Raw genomic sequence first — 16,239 nt, 5'->3', positions numbered from 1 at the left:
GAATGCCACATTGCTGAGATTGGTGGCTGAATTGGCAGACTTCCGATTTTCAATTAAGTACAGGCCAGGGAAGTCTAATTCTGACGCAGACGGGCTATCGAGAATGCCCCTTGACATATAGAAGTATATGCTAACCTGTTCACAACAGATACAGTCTGAGATCTTGGCCAGTGTCTCCAAAGGGTTGTCAGTTCACCAGGTGGAGAGAGAGCCGTTGCTGTGTCCAGTGACCATCACCACAGCCATCGCAGAGCTGAGCAGTGAGCCGCGGATGAACGCAGCAAAGCAGATCGCCCCTCAAGCACTGAGAGCCGCTCAAGACGAGGATCTACTGCTGAAGCAGGTGAAACAGCAGGTCGCACAACATCAGTGGCCGAGGGTGAAAGACACTCACAGTGAGTTGGCAGTGTTTGCAAGGGAGAAAGCGAAGTTGGTGATTGATGCTGAGGATGTTCTCTGGCGACAGACAGCAACACGAACACAACTGGTTGTGCCTCCAAAGTTCCGTCCCCTCATCCTGAGAGAGCTGCATGAAGAGATGGGACACTTGGGCGTTGAACGGACACTCCATCTGATCCGTGAGCGTTTCTTTTGGCCTCATATGCAGAGAGACGTTGAGCAGTAGCTCAGTGGGTAGAGCGTCCGCTTGGGAACTGGAGGGTCGCCGGTTCGAGTCCCTGCCAAGGTGCCCCTGAGCAAGGCACCGAACCCTCAATTGCTCCCCCCTCTGCGTAGGGTGGTAATGTAATTTAAGTCGCTTTGGATAAAAGCGTCTGCCAAATGCTCGTAATGTAATGTAAATGTAATGCATCACATCAACAAGGTCTGTAGCTGTGTGAAACGGAAAAGACCACAGAAAGCAGTAAGAGCACCACTTACCAGTATTGTGACAACATACCCCTTTGAGCTGGTCTCAATTGACTTCATGCACCTAGAGAAGTGTAAAGGAGGATATGAGTACATTCTGGTGGTCATGTACCATTTTACACGATTCGCTCAGGCGTATGCATGTACTAACAACAGTGCTCGAACTGCAGCAGAGCTGCAGCAGAGCTCCAAAAATACTCTGGCATCCAAGGTTCTCGCACCACCCCGCTAGAGTAGAAGTGCAATAAGTTAGGTACTATGATGAATGAGAAAAAAAAAGGACAGATTAGAAATGAAAGATTAGAAAACAAGAGCATCAGAAGAGCTAGGACAGAGTAGGTGATGTCCTAAGAGGGAGGATCCGGGTAGTGTTTCTTGAAGAGGGAGGATCCGAGTAGTGTTTCTTGAAGAGATGGGTCTTCAGCCTGCGGCGAAAGATGGGCAGCGACTCCGCTGTCCTGACATCAGTCGGGAGATCATTCCACCACTGAGGTGCCAGAACAGAGAAAAGCCGTGACCGCATCGATCGCAAGCAGGGGCCGCTGAGCGCCGGGGCAGCCAGTCGCCTGGAGGCAGCAGAGCGAAGTGGTCGGCCGGGGGTGTAGGGCTTGACCATAGCCTGGAGGTATGAAGGAGCTGTTCCTTTCACTGCCCTGTAGGCTAGCACCAGAGTTTTAAACTGGATGCGAGCAGCTACGGGGAGCCAGTGTAGAGAACGGAGAAGGCAAGTTGTGTGGGAGAACTTGTGAAGGTTGAACACCAGACGATCAGCAGCTTTCTGGACGAGCTCCAGGTCTGATGGCGGAAGCCGGGGCGCCAGCAAGGAGGGAGTTGCAGTAGTCCAGGCGGGAGATGACAAGAGCCTGGATCAGCACCTGCGCTGCCTTGTCGGTGAGGAAGGGACAAATCCTACGGATGTTGTAGAGGAGGAATCTGCAGGAACGCGTCACCGAAGCGATGTTTGCCGAGAACGACAGTTGGTCGTCCAGGGTCACACCCAGATTCCTCGCGGTCCGAGTAGACGTCACCACGGAGTCATCTATGGTGATGGCCAGGTCTCGGTGCGGGCAGCCCTGCCCTGGGAGAAACACCATCTCAGTCTTGTCCAGGTTGAGCTTCAGGTGGTGCTTCGACATCCACCCCGAGATGTCTGCCAGGCAAGCAGCGATGCGCGTCTCCACTTGGGCGTCAGAAGGAGGAAACGACAGAATCAGCTGGGTGTCATCAGCATAGCAGTGGTAGGAGAAGTTATGGGAGTGGATAACCAAACCAAGAGATGTTGTGTAGAGGGAGAAAAGAAGAGGGCCCAAGACCGAACCTTGCGGAACCCCAGTGGTGAGCCTACGTGGCTTTGAAACAGAACCTCTCAGTGTTACCTGGTAGGAGCGACCTGTCAGGTAGAACGCGAACATGGAGAGCGCAAAGCCAGAGACACCCATTCCCTCAAGGGTAGAGAGAAGGATCTGGTGGTTCACCGTGTCGAATGCTGCAGTCAGGTCCAGGAGAATCAGGACAGAGGAGAGAGAGTTCGCTCTAGCAGTTTGGAGTGACTCGGTCACTGCCAGGAGGGCCGTCTCGGTCGAGTGGCCCACCTTGAAGCCGGACTGGTGGGGGTCCAAAAGGTTGTTCTGGTGGAGGTACAGGGACAGTTGGTTGAAGACAGCACGTTCAAGAGTTTTAGATAGGAAGGGTAGAAGGGATACCGGTCTGTAGTTCTTGATGTCTGAAGGGTCAAGAGTTGGTTTCTTTAGAAGCGGAGTGACTCTAGCAGTCTTGAAAGCAGAGGGGAAAGAGCCAGAGGCCAGAGACGTGTTGATGACGTGGGTCAGGTAGGGAAGAAGATCCGGTGCAGCAGACTGAAGGAGAGAGGAGGGGACAGGGTCAAGAGAGCAGGTGGTGGGGCGGCTAGATGTGATGAGCTGGAGGACCTCCTGGGCAGAGAGGGGAGAGAATTGGGACAGAGAGGGAGTTGGGGAGGGAGATGATGGAGAGGGTGGTAGAGACAGGACTGCTGGTGGATGATGGAAGGAGGATCGGATGTCGTTGACCTTCTTGTCAAAGAAGTTGGCGAAATCGTCTGGGAGGAGAAAGGAGAAAGGAGGAGGGGGTGGGGGTTGGAGAAGGGATGAGAAAGTTTGAGAGTTTTTTGGGGTTGGAAGCAGAGGTTTGAATTTTCGTGCAGAAGAAGGCAGCTTTAGCTGCAGAGAAAGAGGAGGAGAAAGAGGAAAGTAGCGATTGGAAGGCATAAAGGTCCTCCAGGAGTTTGCCGTTCCTCCATTTGCGCTCAGCCGCTCTCAAGCTCCGTCTCTGAGTGCGCACCGAGTCCGACAACCAAGGGGCCGGTGGAGTTGGGCGTGCAGGCCTGGAGATAAGGGGGCAGGGATTGTCCAGAGAGAAGAAGATCAGTGGCAGTGTCAGGGGACCTGCTCTTTGGTCGTAACCCCAGATTGCCTATTGACATCATGTTCAGTATCCCTCACAGTGATGGCAGTGCATCTCATGATGACTACGCCGAGAAATGGAAACAGAGGATGGAGGAGGCGTACCAGTTAGCCTCCAAGGCAAGGCAAGCGGAGAGAGGGGGAAAAACCTGTATGACCGGAAGGTTCAAGGTGCAGAGCTGTATCCTGGCTGCAGAGTTCTCATTAGGAACTTGACTGAAAGAGGTGGACCCGGAAAACTCAGGTCATTCTGGGAAGACAAAGTCCATGTAGTGGTCAAGAGAAAACACCCAGAAAGTCCAGTTTATGAAGTACAACCAGAGGATAGCCAGGGCCGCACCAGAGTGCTTCATCGAAATCTGCTGCTCCCCTGTGACTTCCTGCCAGTTGAGTCACACAAGCCTGAAAAGAAAAGAGGTGAGAGACCACACAAAGAGAAAAAGACACCTACAAAACAGAATGCAGAACCCGAGTGTTCATCTGACTCTGAAGAGGATGACTGGCGATGCATGTCCAGATGGCCCCAAGGAGACTCCGCAGCACAAACCAGAAGCAACCTCAGACCAGAGGCTACAGAGTTCCAGCCACGGGCTGCAACACCAGCACCTGAGGGAGACGATGTGATGGGAGAACAGACCCTGTGGACATCAGACACGGACAGAGAGCAAGAAGAACAGATAAGGACTGGACTGGAAAATGAAGTGACTGTGACAGCAGGCCTGAGTGAGGATATAGAAGATGCTGAGCTGGAGACCGCAAGCAATGAGGGAGAAGAGTATCCATCATCTTCACCACCTGCGAGACGATATCCTTTCAGAAATAGACCTGCACCCAAAACACTCACATATGATAGGTTGGGGCAGCCCACAGTTAATTGAATTAAAGTTATGAGATTATATGATCCATTTTAGAGTTGTAAGTTCAAGCCATCCAGTTTTAAGATGAATACAATTTGTCAGTTCATGTCAAAGTCATATGATGGATGGAAAATGTTAATGTGTTGTTTAAAAGAAAAAAATACTTTTAGTTTATATAGGCCCACACAAAGTCAGTTCTCACATTTAGAATCGCACAAATATAACTGAAGAGGAAATGGTGGTTGTAAGATATTGTATTTACAGAAGTATGGTTGAAAAGACTAACTGTAAAGAGACTCTAATAACGAAACGATATGAAGAAAAGAGTTATTAGTATATGTGAAGTGCGAGATTCTATGTGATTTCGCTACAGGTCAAAGGTCACGCCTATTCCAGTCAAGACAAGCTGCCCATGAACACAGCGGAGTAAATAGATGGTTTTCATAGTGCACAATGACTTCCTCTGTTTAACACATGACATTAAGGGGAGATAAGTGTGATGTGAAATCTGTCATTAGATATGTGTCTTGAATAATGGACTCTAACCTGGAAGTGATCAAATTGTCTAAAACAGGATGAACTGAGACGGGAAATGTCGGGACGACATTTAGTTAAGCAGGGGAGAGTGTGGCATACCCTCCATTTTGTCTTTTCTTTGGTCCCTTTCCATTAAGTTGTGGCCTTTTATTTTCTTTTGTTACGATGTTGTTGCATGTTTTGGCCAGAAGTGGCGCTGTAGTACTGGGATATAATGCAGTTGCATGACGGTGAGACAGAGAAGAAGCAGCCACTGAGAACGGCAGGAGGGAGATGTGAATTGTGAAGTGAGCTGTATTGTGGAAACTTTGGATTAAACGAAAAAACTTTTCCCAGCACACCGTTGAGAGTGTTACTTTCTTCAAGTGTGCAACATACACGGTGACTTTAACCGGGTAGTCTCACCGATAAAGAGCCTCTGTGTGGCTGCTCCCCTCGTTTGCGGCCATACCACTCTGAACACGCCTGATCTCGTCTGATCTCGGAAGCTAAGCAGCGTCGTGCCAGGTTAGTACTTGGATGGGAGACCGCCTGGGAATACCCGGTGCTGTAAGCATTTTGGCCCTCTGAGCAGCAGGGGGAGATGTTTCTCCTTCAGTCCAATTTCAGGAATATGATTGCTGCTGTAGATCAGTGGCTTTTTACTTTTTACACTTCATTCAATGCTGCACAGCTTTACAAAGTTACCAAAACATTTCAGGAGATGTAAAATGGTAAATAACTACTGAGAACTTCAAAGTAACTTCTACCTTTCAAACACAAGGTGCCTTAGAATGGACTCACATTTAATTGAAGGAATCCATCTGTGCAGTGGAGGAAAACAAATAACAAAAGATCTGTGGCTAAAATGTAAATATTGATTTGACATGAAAAAGCTGGGATACATTTCGGTTGAGAAGGAATCCGGCTCTGTCTCACCTATAAAGAGCCTCTGTGTGGCTGCTCTCCTCGTTTACGTCCATACCAATCTGAACACACCTGATCTCGTCCGATCTCGGAAGCTAAGCAGCGTCGTGCCAGGTTAATACTTGGATGGGAGACTGCCTGGGAATACCCTGTGCCGTAAGCATTTTGGCCCTCTGAGCAGCAGGCCTCACCTGGTCCTCCTCCCTCATGTTTTACTCCCTCTGTGAACACGCAATTTCCCTCGGGAGAATAAAGTTGCATCTTATCTTATCTTATATGAAATCATACATTCAGAAAATGAGTATTGCACATGGTCATAATATGAGAAGATTGAATGCACATGAGAAGTGAAGTACATGAGCCACTGTGTGACGATGATGATGATGATGACGATGATGAAAGTGAGCGTCAGAGATGTTAGTGGTCCCTCTTTATGTTCTATGTGATGATTATCAGTTTCATTAAGTAGGACTTCATTATCCAGAAATGTGTGTTTCTGATGAAGGCATCATGTAAATTGTGATATACATGATTGCAGTCATGTGTACACGGTGACTTGAACCTGGTCTGTCTCACCTATAAAGATTTTTCGTTTCTTTGATAGCTGGGTTTTTGGATCCACCCCCAGCAGTTTCGACAGTCTGGGGGACACTTTAAGTTTTTTGTCTGTTTGGTTTGTGTTTTCTGGATGGTAAATAGTTTATACTGTGCTCCAAGTGTGGTGAGAACCAGAGGAAAGGGAGCCAGAGTCGCTGCACCGGGCCCGGACCAGACGTTCCAGGCAAAAGAGCCGATGGTGAAAGACGGTGGACGGTCAGAATATGACAGGAGAAATGGAGGACACACGTGCGGTGACGGCTCCTGACGTGGCCGAAAATGCGGAAGGAGGAATAGGGCAGGAGAGAGAGATCATCAGAGAGGAAGAGATACAGATTATTAAGGATAAAGCTGAAGTGTTTCAGCAAAATTTAACGCTGGCCCTGGAGCTGATTGGAGAAGATAAAGTGACCGCAATGGAGCTGATCCAGGCAATACAAGTGTGGGTGATATTGCGTTATCAAAGATTGCTATCAAAAATGAAATAAAATAAAATAAAAATAAAATAAATAACATTAATAACTTTAATAGATGAATGTCCTCGGGGCACCACCCTGTTTGTTGGCACAGGGAACCAAGATAGCAGATAATTGACCTAACCTTAAAGATTCACCATAAGTCTTAATTATCAATTAAAATGATCAGATTAATTAATAAATTAATAAAACGGGAATAATTTAAAGATTAGTTTTGCGCTCGAAATCAATCTAGAAGGGTGAGACTTGACGCGCGTAGAGGCTGATAATCATAGACATTCAGAGCAAACAATTTCAGACACTTCTTGTGAAAATATGAAAAGATTTATTTACTCACAATAATAACTAAGGTCATTACCATCAATAGAACAAATCAGAAAACATAAACAATGTCAAGAAGTTCAGGCAACAGATTTGAATGCAAGGAAGACAAAACTGGAGTGTGTGTGTGTGTGTGTGTGTGTGTGCGCGAGTGTGTGTGGGAGGGAATGATGTACAGGAAGTGGTGGAGTTATAACGCGCCCACTAGTAGGATCTGGATCAAACTAAGATGGCGGGATCCAGCTTAGAAACAGGCTATGTAGCAATGGCGGCTAAACACATGTGAATGGGAGGGGTCCCAAGATGGTGGCTTTCTTCCTAGCTTCCCTATATGTGGGTGTGTGCTGGTGCGTGCGTGCGTGCGTGCGTGCTCCGCCCCTCGACACGGCAGAAGATGGGGTAGAGACAGTCTTGAATCAGGTAACTTGTGAGGCAGGCTGAGAGGCTCAAAGCAAGGCTTACAATACACAACATCACAGACACACGCCGGTGTAGCACATTAGCAGTTTACCAGAACAAAGGATTGAGAGAGAGAGAGAAAGAGAGAGAGAACGGCGCACATGCAATCGGTGTTGATTAACACCGAGGAAAAATTAAAGAACACACTTGTAATATTAAGCTTAGTTAAGAACACATGGTATCCTATATCTAATGCACATAATATCACTTCCTAACTCTTTGTCTGCCCAGACGTCTAAGCCTTACTTGGTGGAATTACGTCTGTGTGGTAATTCACCGTAGAGGTAGTCGAGCAGTCCATTGTGTTGAAGATCCAGGGAAGGCCTGGTAGTTGGTCGATGGGGAATTGGAAGAAAACAGGAGGAAACGCTTCTTTCCTCGGGTGTAATCAGGATTCAGGTCGAGCAACCAAAGGGGGGGATCTCCACGGGTTTAGAGAGAGGAAAAAGGTGTTCACTGAAACAAAGTTTGGGCCTTTGTTCAGGGAGAGAGAGATCTCTCTTGACGTCTTCAGCAGTCGAGCAGTAGCACAGAGAGAAAGTCTTGGGGACAAATCAAACCTTTTATAGCTCCCCACTGATAAGATGTGAAAAGGGGTTGACCCCAGGTACAGTGGGTGATGTAGTTTTGTAGTTCTGTCCTGAGACAAAGGATCCTGCTTATCTTCAGGCCACATGGAGGCCATGTGGCTAAGGTTTTGACCTGTGTGGTAGGCCTCACAATTTAATGCTTGCGAACTGGTATTTGCCCCTACACAAGACACTTGTGGGAAAATCATCGCCTGCCGGTACACGGGCAGAAATAAATACGAGATCACAATGAATCACCCGAAGGGGAAAGAAAGACTTTTGGACGGCATAAAAATTGGACAGACCGCGATCATGTCCAAGGAGTTATGTAATGATGAGCTGGTGGTCTCGTTTCTGGGGCTGCCGGCGTATTTCACGGACAGCCTCATTCTGGCCAAGCTGAACAGTTTGGGAGTGAGTGCAGTATCCCCGATCATCAGGAGAATGTGGCCGGGAACTAGATTTGCTGACGGAACAAGATACGTGAAAGTTAAATTCACAGAGACGGTCCAATCACTCCCATATTCGACCAAGTTTGAGACGGCTTTTGGAGCAGAGTTCTTCAGAGTTTTACACGACAAACAGGTGAAAGTGTGCAGACAGTGCATACAGACTGGTCATATCCTGAGCGACTGTCCAGATTTCCTTTGTAGAAAATGTGGAGAGCAGGGGCACTATGCAAGGGAGTGCATGGGCAGAGGGAACAAATGCCAGAGCTGCAAAAAGGAGAGCAGCGGATGTGTTTGTGAGGACATTGATCATGCTCCAGGGACGGGAGGAAATCAACGTGAGGAGCAGGAAGAATCGAGAGAGAATATCTCTGAGAGGGAGGAGACCGAGAAGGATCGTGCGGAGTGGGAAGCGGAGAAAGGAAGAGACATACTGGAGTCGGATGGAGAGCAAGGAATGGTGGTGAGAGGATCGACAGCTGAGGTGTCGGGACATGGAGACGCAGCAGAGGGACAGAGTGTGGATACATCGGAGAGAAAGGAGAGGAAGGTGAAAATTGTTTAGCTTCAGCGGCCCCCAGAATCAGACTCAGAGATATGCTTGACGGGGTCTCAAGAGTCGGGGAACTCGGAGGCTGATATGGACCTCGGAAACAGCCAGGAGCTGGGGAAGAGAAGACTGCAATGGATGCTGAAGGCAAGGGGATCAAAAAGAGGAAAAAGTAAGACGTGAACTGTAGCATAAAGATGATGGGCCTGATTTATCTCTATGTATTTACAATGTTAAAAATACTATCGCAAAACACAAACGGCTTAAGATGTATTAACAAGATGAGAGATGTTTTAAGGGTGGATACTTTTGACATCCTCTGTGTACAAGAGACTAAGTGGACAAGGGAGTGGAGAAGCTATCTGAGGGATACATGGGCTGGAAAAGTTTGGGCAAACAACGGTGTAAATGGATGAGCTGGAGTCGCTATTATTGCTAAAGGAGATAAGATAAAAAATGTTAAGGAAATAGTGAAGGATGATGAGGGAAGGGTGATTGGTATTGAATTTATTTACAGGAATGTGCTTTACAAACTTTTGAATATTTATGCACTGAATGAGGACAACAAGCGTGGAATTTTCTTTGATCAACTAAAACCGCATTTGGGAGGGAACATTTGTGTAGTGGGGGATTTTAACTGTGCACTTACGAGGTTGGATATATCAAGCAACAATACATACAAAAGTGATGTAAGTAGGAAATCGCTAAATGAGCTTTTTGACTATTTCAACCTGGTAGATCTGTGGAGGGTGCGCAATATGGGAGAAAGGGGCTTTTCCAGATGACAGACGGTTCTGGGGAAACTTAAACAGTCCAGGATTGACTTATGTCTATTAGCATCTGGGCTGGAAAAAAAGATTTCAAAATGCTGGTATGAGTTCACAGGGTTTAGCGATCATGCAAGGTTATGGGTGGAGCTGGGGGAGAAAGAGCACAAAGGTGGAGGGTTATGGTGTTTAAATAACAGTGTTTTGCTGGATGAAAAATATAGGGAGAAAGTTGAAAATCTACTGAAAGAAAGAAAAAGAGAACTGCAGGGAGAGGGTTGTATAAATATGGGGGAGTGGTGGGAAGAGGTGAAATTGCACATCAAAAAAGTGACAATAAACTATTGTAAAAATAAAATGGAGAAGGAAAGAAGGACTGAGTATAGTTTAAGAGACCAGATTAATAAAGAGATGGAAAGGTCGATTGCAGAGGAAAACTTCAACAATCTAAAATATCTCATGCTGAGAAAACAATTAGATGAGCTTGAGAAGAAACGGAGCAGAGGGGCAGCTATCAGATCGAGGATGAAGGACATTTTAGAAGGGGAAAAGAATACAAGTGTCTTTTTAGGGCTTGAAAAAAGACAGCAAAAGAAAGCTCATCTGCAAAACCTGAAAAATGAAGAGGGGAAGACAATGGAGAAGACAGAGGAAATGCTGGAGGTGGCTCATAAACATTTTAAAACACTTTTTTCAAAGATGGAGGTAAACTGTACATACCACAGGGTTTTTGAAGGGATAGAAAAAAAATTAGGGGAAGAGGACAGAGCAGACTGTGATAAAAACATAACAGAGGAAGAATTGGAAAGAGCAAGAAAAGGTTTGAATAAGAACAAAAGTCCAGGGCTGGATGGGTTATCGGGGGAATTTTACATCACCTTTAAACAGGTGATGAAGCCAATTCTCCTGAGAATCTTTCAATGCATGGAGCGGGAGGGGAAAGCATCTGGGGACTTCTTCACAGGGTTAATCCGAGTGGTGTATAAAAATAAGGGTGACAAAGGTGATTTGGGGAATTATAGGCCAATTAGTCTGCTAAATACAGATTGTAAAATACTGACTAAAATCCTGGCAAACAGATTGGAGGTGATAGGCACAGTGGTGAATCCCTGTCAGTGTTATGGTGTGGTAGGGAGAGACATTAGTGACATCATCTTATCGATCCAGGACATCTTTGACAAAATGAATCAGAAGGGAGGGCTGTACATAGGGGTTGATTTAGAGAAGGCGTTTGATAGGGTGGATCATGATTTTTTGTTTAAAACACTGGAAAAGATGGGTTTCGGGGAAGGTTTCACTAAATGGATTAGGTCAATATATAGGAATGCCATCAGTAGGGTGAAAATAAACGGGAGGTTGACTGAGAGCTTCGCTCTGGAGAGGTCAATCAGGCAAGGATGCCCGCTTTCAGCTATGTTATACTCCGTAGCGGCAGAACCCTTGTCTGCCCTCATTAGGAGGGACCCAGGGATTTTGGGGATTGAAATGGAAGATAAAACGGACACGAAAATCTACCAGTACGCAGATGACATAAGTATTACGGTTAGGGATGAGAGGAGTGTAGACAGGGTTCTGCAGCATGTAGAGTGCTATGAGAGGGCATCTGGGGCCAAAATCAATGGGGAAAAAACCGAGCTAATGGGCTTTGGTGATGGTTTCGACTGTGTAAATAAATGGAATTTTGTAAAGAGAAATGAAATGGTGAAGGTTTTGGGTGTATACGTAGGTAAGAATCGAGATGCAGCAACAAAACAAACGTGGGGTGAAATAGAGGGAAAAATCAAAATGCGATTGGATTTCTGGTCCGGGAGGAAATTGAATCTAAGGGGTAAAGTGATAGTAACTAACGCCCTCCTCCTGTCCAAGTGTCAGTATGCGCTAAGAGTCTGTGAAATGCCGGACAGGGTGATAGGAAAGCTGAATGACATGATGAGTGCTTTCATCTGGAATAAAAAACAACATTTGATAGCCAGGAAGGTGCTCATCAATGGGCAGAAGGAGGGCGGTTTGAAATTGGTGGACCTGAAAAGTAAAAAGCTTAGTGCAAGGATTCGACTGTTAGGGAAATTTATGGGAAACGCAAAGATTTACGCGTGGCAGAAGTGTCTCGACTCTTGCCTACGGGGGTGGGATAATAGAGTGTTTATTCTATGTAGGGAAACGGAGCAAAGGGAAAGAGCACAAGTAAATGCATTTACAGGGGAAATACTTGAAGCGTGGAATATTTTACTGGGGGATTTAAAGTTTAGATGTGAGACTGCGGAGCAGGTGTTACACCAACCAGTTTTCAGAAATCCGGCAATAAGGTGTCAGGGGAAGGTATTTTCAGGGAGGTACTTGGAGGAACTAGGTTTAAATCAGGTGAAGCACTTTATCCAAAGAGGTGGTGGATTTCTGCAGGAGGAGGTGATCCAGGAGGTCAGGGGAAGATTAGGGAAAGTAAGACCAATAGAGATCAAAAGACTATGCCAGATAATTTTAGAGGAGTTACCTCGTAGCTGGGTGGCGCTGGTGAAGGGGAGGAGGCTCTGGAGTTGGGCAGTTTCTCCCTCATCCAAGAAGGGAAAGAGCATGACATACAATCAGTTAACTCCAAGATACTATATAGAGTCTTTTTGGGAAAGGAAAAGAAGAAAGCGGCAGCTGAGGAAATATGACTAAGGCAGTTCCATGGACTTCAGAGGGAGCACATTTGGTCAGATCTAAATGTGAAGTTCATTTCATCAGAGTGCTTTGATTCAAATTTCATGCTCAGACACAATAGAATATTTGTCAATTTGGTGCTAAACCAGATAAATAGACACAACAGCAAGGTTTGTGATATATGTGGGGTGGAAGTGGAGACATTTAGGCACTTTATTTTTGAATGTAAGGAGTTAAGTGTTTTTTGAGAAACTGCACCAATGCTTTCAAAAATGTGGAGTCACAATCACGGGAAAGGAAAATTGGGAGAGATTTTTTCTATTTGGGTATAAGGAAAGGAAAGCAGGGGTGAACAAATGGCTTATCAATTACATTCTGAGTTATGCCAAACATGTCATCAGACTTCAGAGAAACTATTCACATTTCGAGGACAAAAAAGTGAACATCTGGAGATTTTTCTGTAACTTTATGAAAAGGAATGCGAGTCTGCTGTGGGATGGTGGGGACAAGAATTTCAAACAAAAGGTGCTGGAAGATAACTGTCTATTTGTGTGTGGAAATCAGGGCGGGGTGCAAATGTCAATAGGTCAAGGGTGAGGGGTGAAGGAAAAAAAAAAAAAAGATGTGATGAATGGTGTTATGGATTGTTGGAAATGATTTGATTTGAAATGACTTGTATTTACTTGTGTAAAATGTATTTGTAAAAATATTTATTTTTTGAAAATAAAAGAAAAAAAACAAAAACAAGCCCGATCCTGTTCAAATAGTAAGAATGTATTACTCTTTGTAGCAATCAATTAATCAAAAATAGGAGTATGACAAAAGTAATGTTAGAGGTCGTGCATGAGTTTGTGAATAACCAAGGTAATCTTAGATGTTGCATGGGGGTGCGTGCATGAAAGCGTCAGTAGGTAAAGAAGAGCGACAGATGAGAGAGACAGCACCCTTTATATAGGCCCCCACCCTAACACAGGTGCAGACGATTAAGCGCTCAGGCTCAGGTTCATCCTCTACCCGTGCACTGGCAGGGCCGAGCCTGAAGGGGCGCAGGTAGGCGTCACACCACCCTCACTAAGAGGTTTGCTATAAGTAAACCTCAAACAAACAAACTAAACTAAAAGTAAGACCTCCTGTGTGCCACATTTTCTTTCATCCTGGGGCCCCTAGGACGAGGGAAATGTAACACAAACACACATACTACAGATTTCTACCACACCACAGTGGGGACAGACAAAAACTCCTTTAGACTCTGGACAACGCATCTGCCACAATGTTGTCCTTGCCTCTGATATGTTGAATGTTTAAAGGATACTGTTGGAGAATTAAGCTCCAACGCATAATGCGCCGATTCTGGTTTTGCATACGATTGATAAAGACCAATGGGTTGTGGTCAGTGAAAATGTCTATTGGACTCTAAGATGAGCCCAAGTAGACCTCAAAGTGTTTGAGGTCAGGATTAAAGCTAGCGCTTCTCTCTCCATGGTGGACTAGACTTGCTGATGGCGATTAAATTTCTTTGAGAAATATCCTACCGGGTGTTCTACCCCATCTGATCCTAGCTGTAACAGAACTGCACCAGCGCCACTCTCACTGGCATCAACAGCCACACTGAAAGGACGGTCAAAGTTTGGAGCAGATAGCACAGGGGAAGAAGCAAGCAAAAGCTTGACATTGTCAAACGCTTCTTGACATCTGGGAGACCAATGAAATAGAACTTTAGGGCTAAGGAGGTTTGTCAAAGGTGTAACGACAGAAGAAAAGTTCTTACAAAAGGCCCTATAGTAACCTGCCATACCAAGAAACCTCCGGAGTTCCCGGCGGTTCTCCGGTATGGTAAAGTTGCATATTGCTTCAATCTTGGCTCCTACAGGTCGAACTTGTCCTCCACCAACTATCTTACCAAGATAAGTAACACTAGCCTTGCCAAACTCACACTTGGCAAGGTTTATAGTGAGGTTAGCGGCAGCAAGACGAGTAAAGAGCTCTGATCAGGTCTAAATGATGGGTCCAGTTGGTACTATACAGAACAACATCATCAAGGTAGGCATCACAACCTTGCATACCTGCCAAGATCCGGTTGATGAGCCTCTGAAAAGTGGCGGGAGCATTTTTGACCCCAAATGGCATCACGCGGTACTGCAGGAAACTATCAGATGTAACGAAAGCAGATAATTCCTTAGCCCTGGCTGTTAAAGGGACCTGCCAATATCCTTTTAGAAGGTCAAATTTGCTCACAAATTTGGCTGAGCCAACACGGTCTATACAATCATCACATCGGGGTAATGGATAGCAGTCTGGCTTGGTGACTGAATTAAGTCTACGATAGTCAGTGCAGAAACGAAAGGTCCCATCTGGTTTGTTCAATAACAAACAGGGTGAACTCCATGCACTAAAGCTAGGCTCAGCGAGATTATGGGCTAACAGATAGTCCACTTTCTTCTGCAACAATTCCCTCTTCCTAGGATTGACACGATAGGCATGTTGTTTAATTGGCAAAGCTCCGCCAACGTCAATATCATGTTCAATCGCAGATGTACGGGTAGGGACATCAGGGAACAGAGCAGGACAAGACTTAATCAAACCAATGATATGGGAAATATGCAAAGGTACCTCTGCTAGGAACTCAGAATTTCGCAGACGACCCTCCACCATCGCTTGTGATGGACCTCTCACTACCTCACTGGACTCCTCACTGACCGCACCCAGACTTTCAGAACTATTACCAACCGAAGAAACCACATGGTCTGGATCAGTAGAGCCCCCTAGAGGCGTGGTGGCAATTAACCCAACAGGTACATCTGGTACAGAAGAAAAATAAGGTTTTCCGGTTAACTGGCACACATGACATGATTTTATATACAAGGAAACATCTTTCCTGAACTTAGGCCAACAAAACCGACGCACAATCGGTCATAAGTCTTCCGCACCCCAGTGTGTCCAGCGACCTCCTTGTGAGCTAGGTCTAGCGCCACCTTCCTGAACTTACAAGGAACTACGACCTGTACAAAAGAGTTGGAAAAAGTCTCTTTCTTGAACACATACTTTCTACACAACAAGCCATCTTGCACAAAGTAGGAGGATTCATCCTCAGGCTTCTCTTGAGATGCTAACACAAATAAAGATGTAAGAGAAGAGTCAACTAACTGCTCTCTAATCAATTCTTCACGTGAAATCTTGAACAAATCAGGCAAAGAACAGCGCTCAAGCTCATTCAAACTCAAAATGGTGACTGTGGACTCACCATTACTCACTCCCAAAGGAGGGACTACTTTCACAGTCTTGGTCTCAACATTTGAGTCATCACCTCCTCCATTGGAGTCATCAAAGTTAGTGCTGGTAGTTCCTAGCTCCCCTACAGGTGAGTGTGAGGAACCACTACTTGCAACATCAGGTTTAGTGAGAAAAGTGTCGTTTAGAGACACCAAATCAGAATCAAGGCCACGTTTTACCATGGCACGGGTGACAGCACAACTAGGAAACACATCAGGATGCCGCCGTGAGCACTCATCAGGTTTTGGTGGTACTTCAGGCACCGAATCCAAGACAGCGGGTGGCGAGACGGCCTCGGTGTTACCCCAAACCTTCCCCCGAGCTAAGTCATTGCCCAAGATGAATGAAATACCTGGTACAGGGAGATATTGCCGAACTCCCACCACCACATCACCTTTGACCAGTTTCGAAGAGAGGCAAACTCGATGCAACGGCACCTGAACAGGAGTCATTTCAAAACCCTTGACTAGAACATGTGTTCCGGTGGAAGTACTGTCAGACAAAGGCAAAACACCAGCCAGCATAAAAGA

At 45.9% G+C, this 16,239-nt stretch overlaps 1 non-coding gene and 1 pseudogene across 1 annotated transcript; both read left to right on the top strand.

Moving 5' to 3' along the window:
- Positions 1-5,139: 5,139 nt before the first annotated feature.
- Positions 5,140-5,258, top strand: LOC142997778 (5S ribosomal RNA). Its single transcript, XR_012962487.1, has one exon. It is a non-coding gene; the product is annotated as a 5S ribosomal RNA (ribosomal RNA).
- Positions 5,259-5,652: 394 nt separating this feature from the next.
- LOC142998362 (5S ribosomal RNA) lies at positions 5,653-5,771 on the top strand (annotated as a pseudogene).
- The last annotated feature ends 10,468 nt before the right edge of the window (positions 5,772-16,239 follow it).

Source organism: Genypterus blacodes, unplaced genomic scaffold, assembly GCF_046128005.1.
Source record: "Genypterus blacodes isolate CSIRO-AG114 ecotype Tasmania unplaced genomic scaffold, CSIRO-AGI_Gbla_v1 ptg000039l_1, whole genome shotgun sequence".
NCBI classification, from domain to species: domain Eukaryota; kingdom Metazoa; phylum Chordata; class Actinopteri; order Ophidiiformes; family Ophidiidae; genus Genypterus; species Genypterus blacodes.
This window is presented reverse-complemented; position numbering and strand designations above follow the sequence as displayed.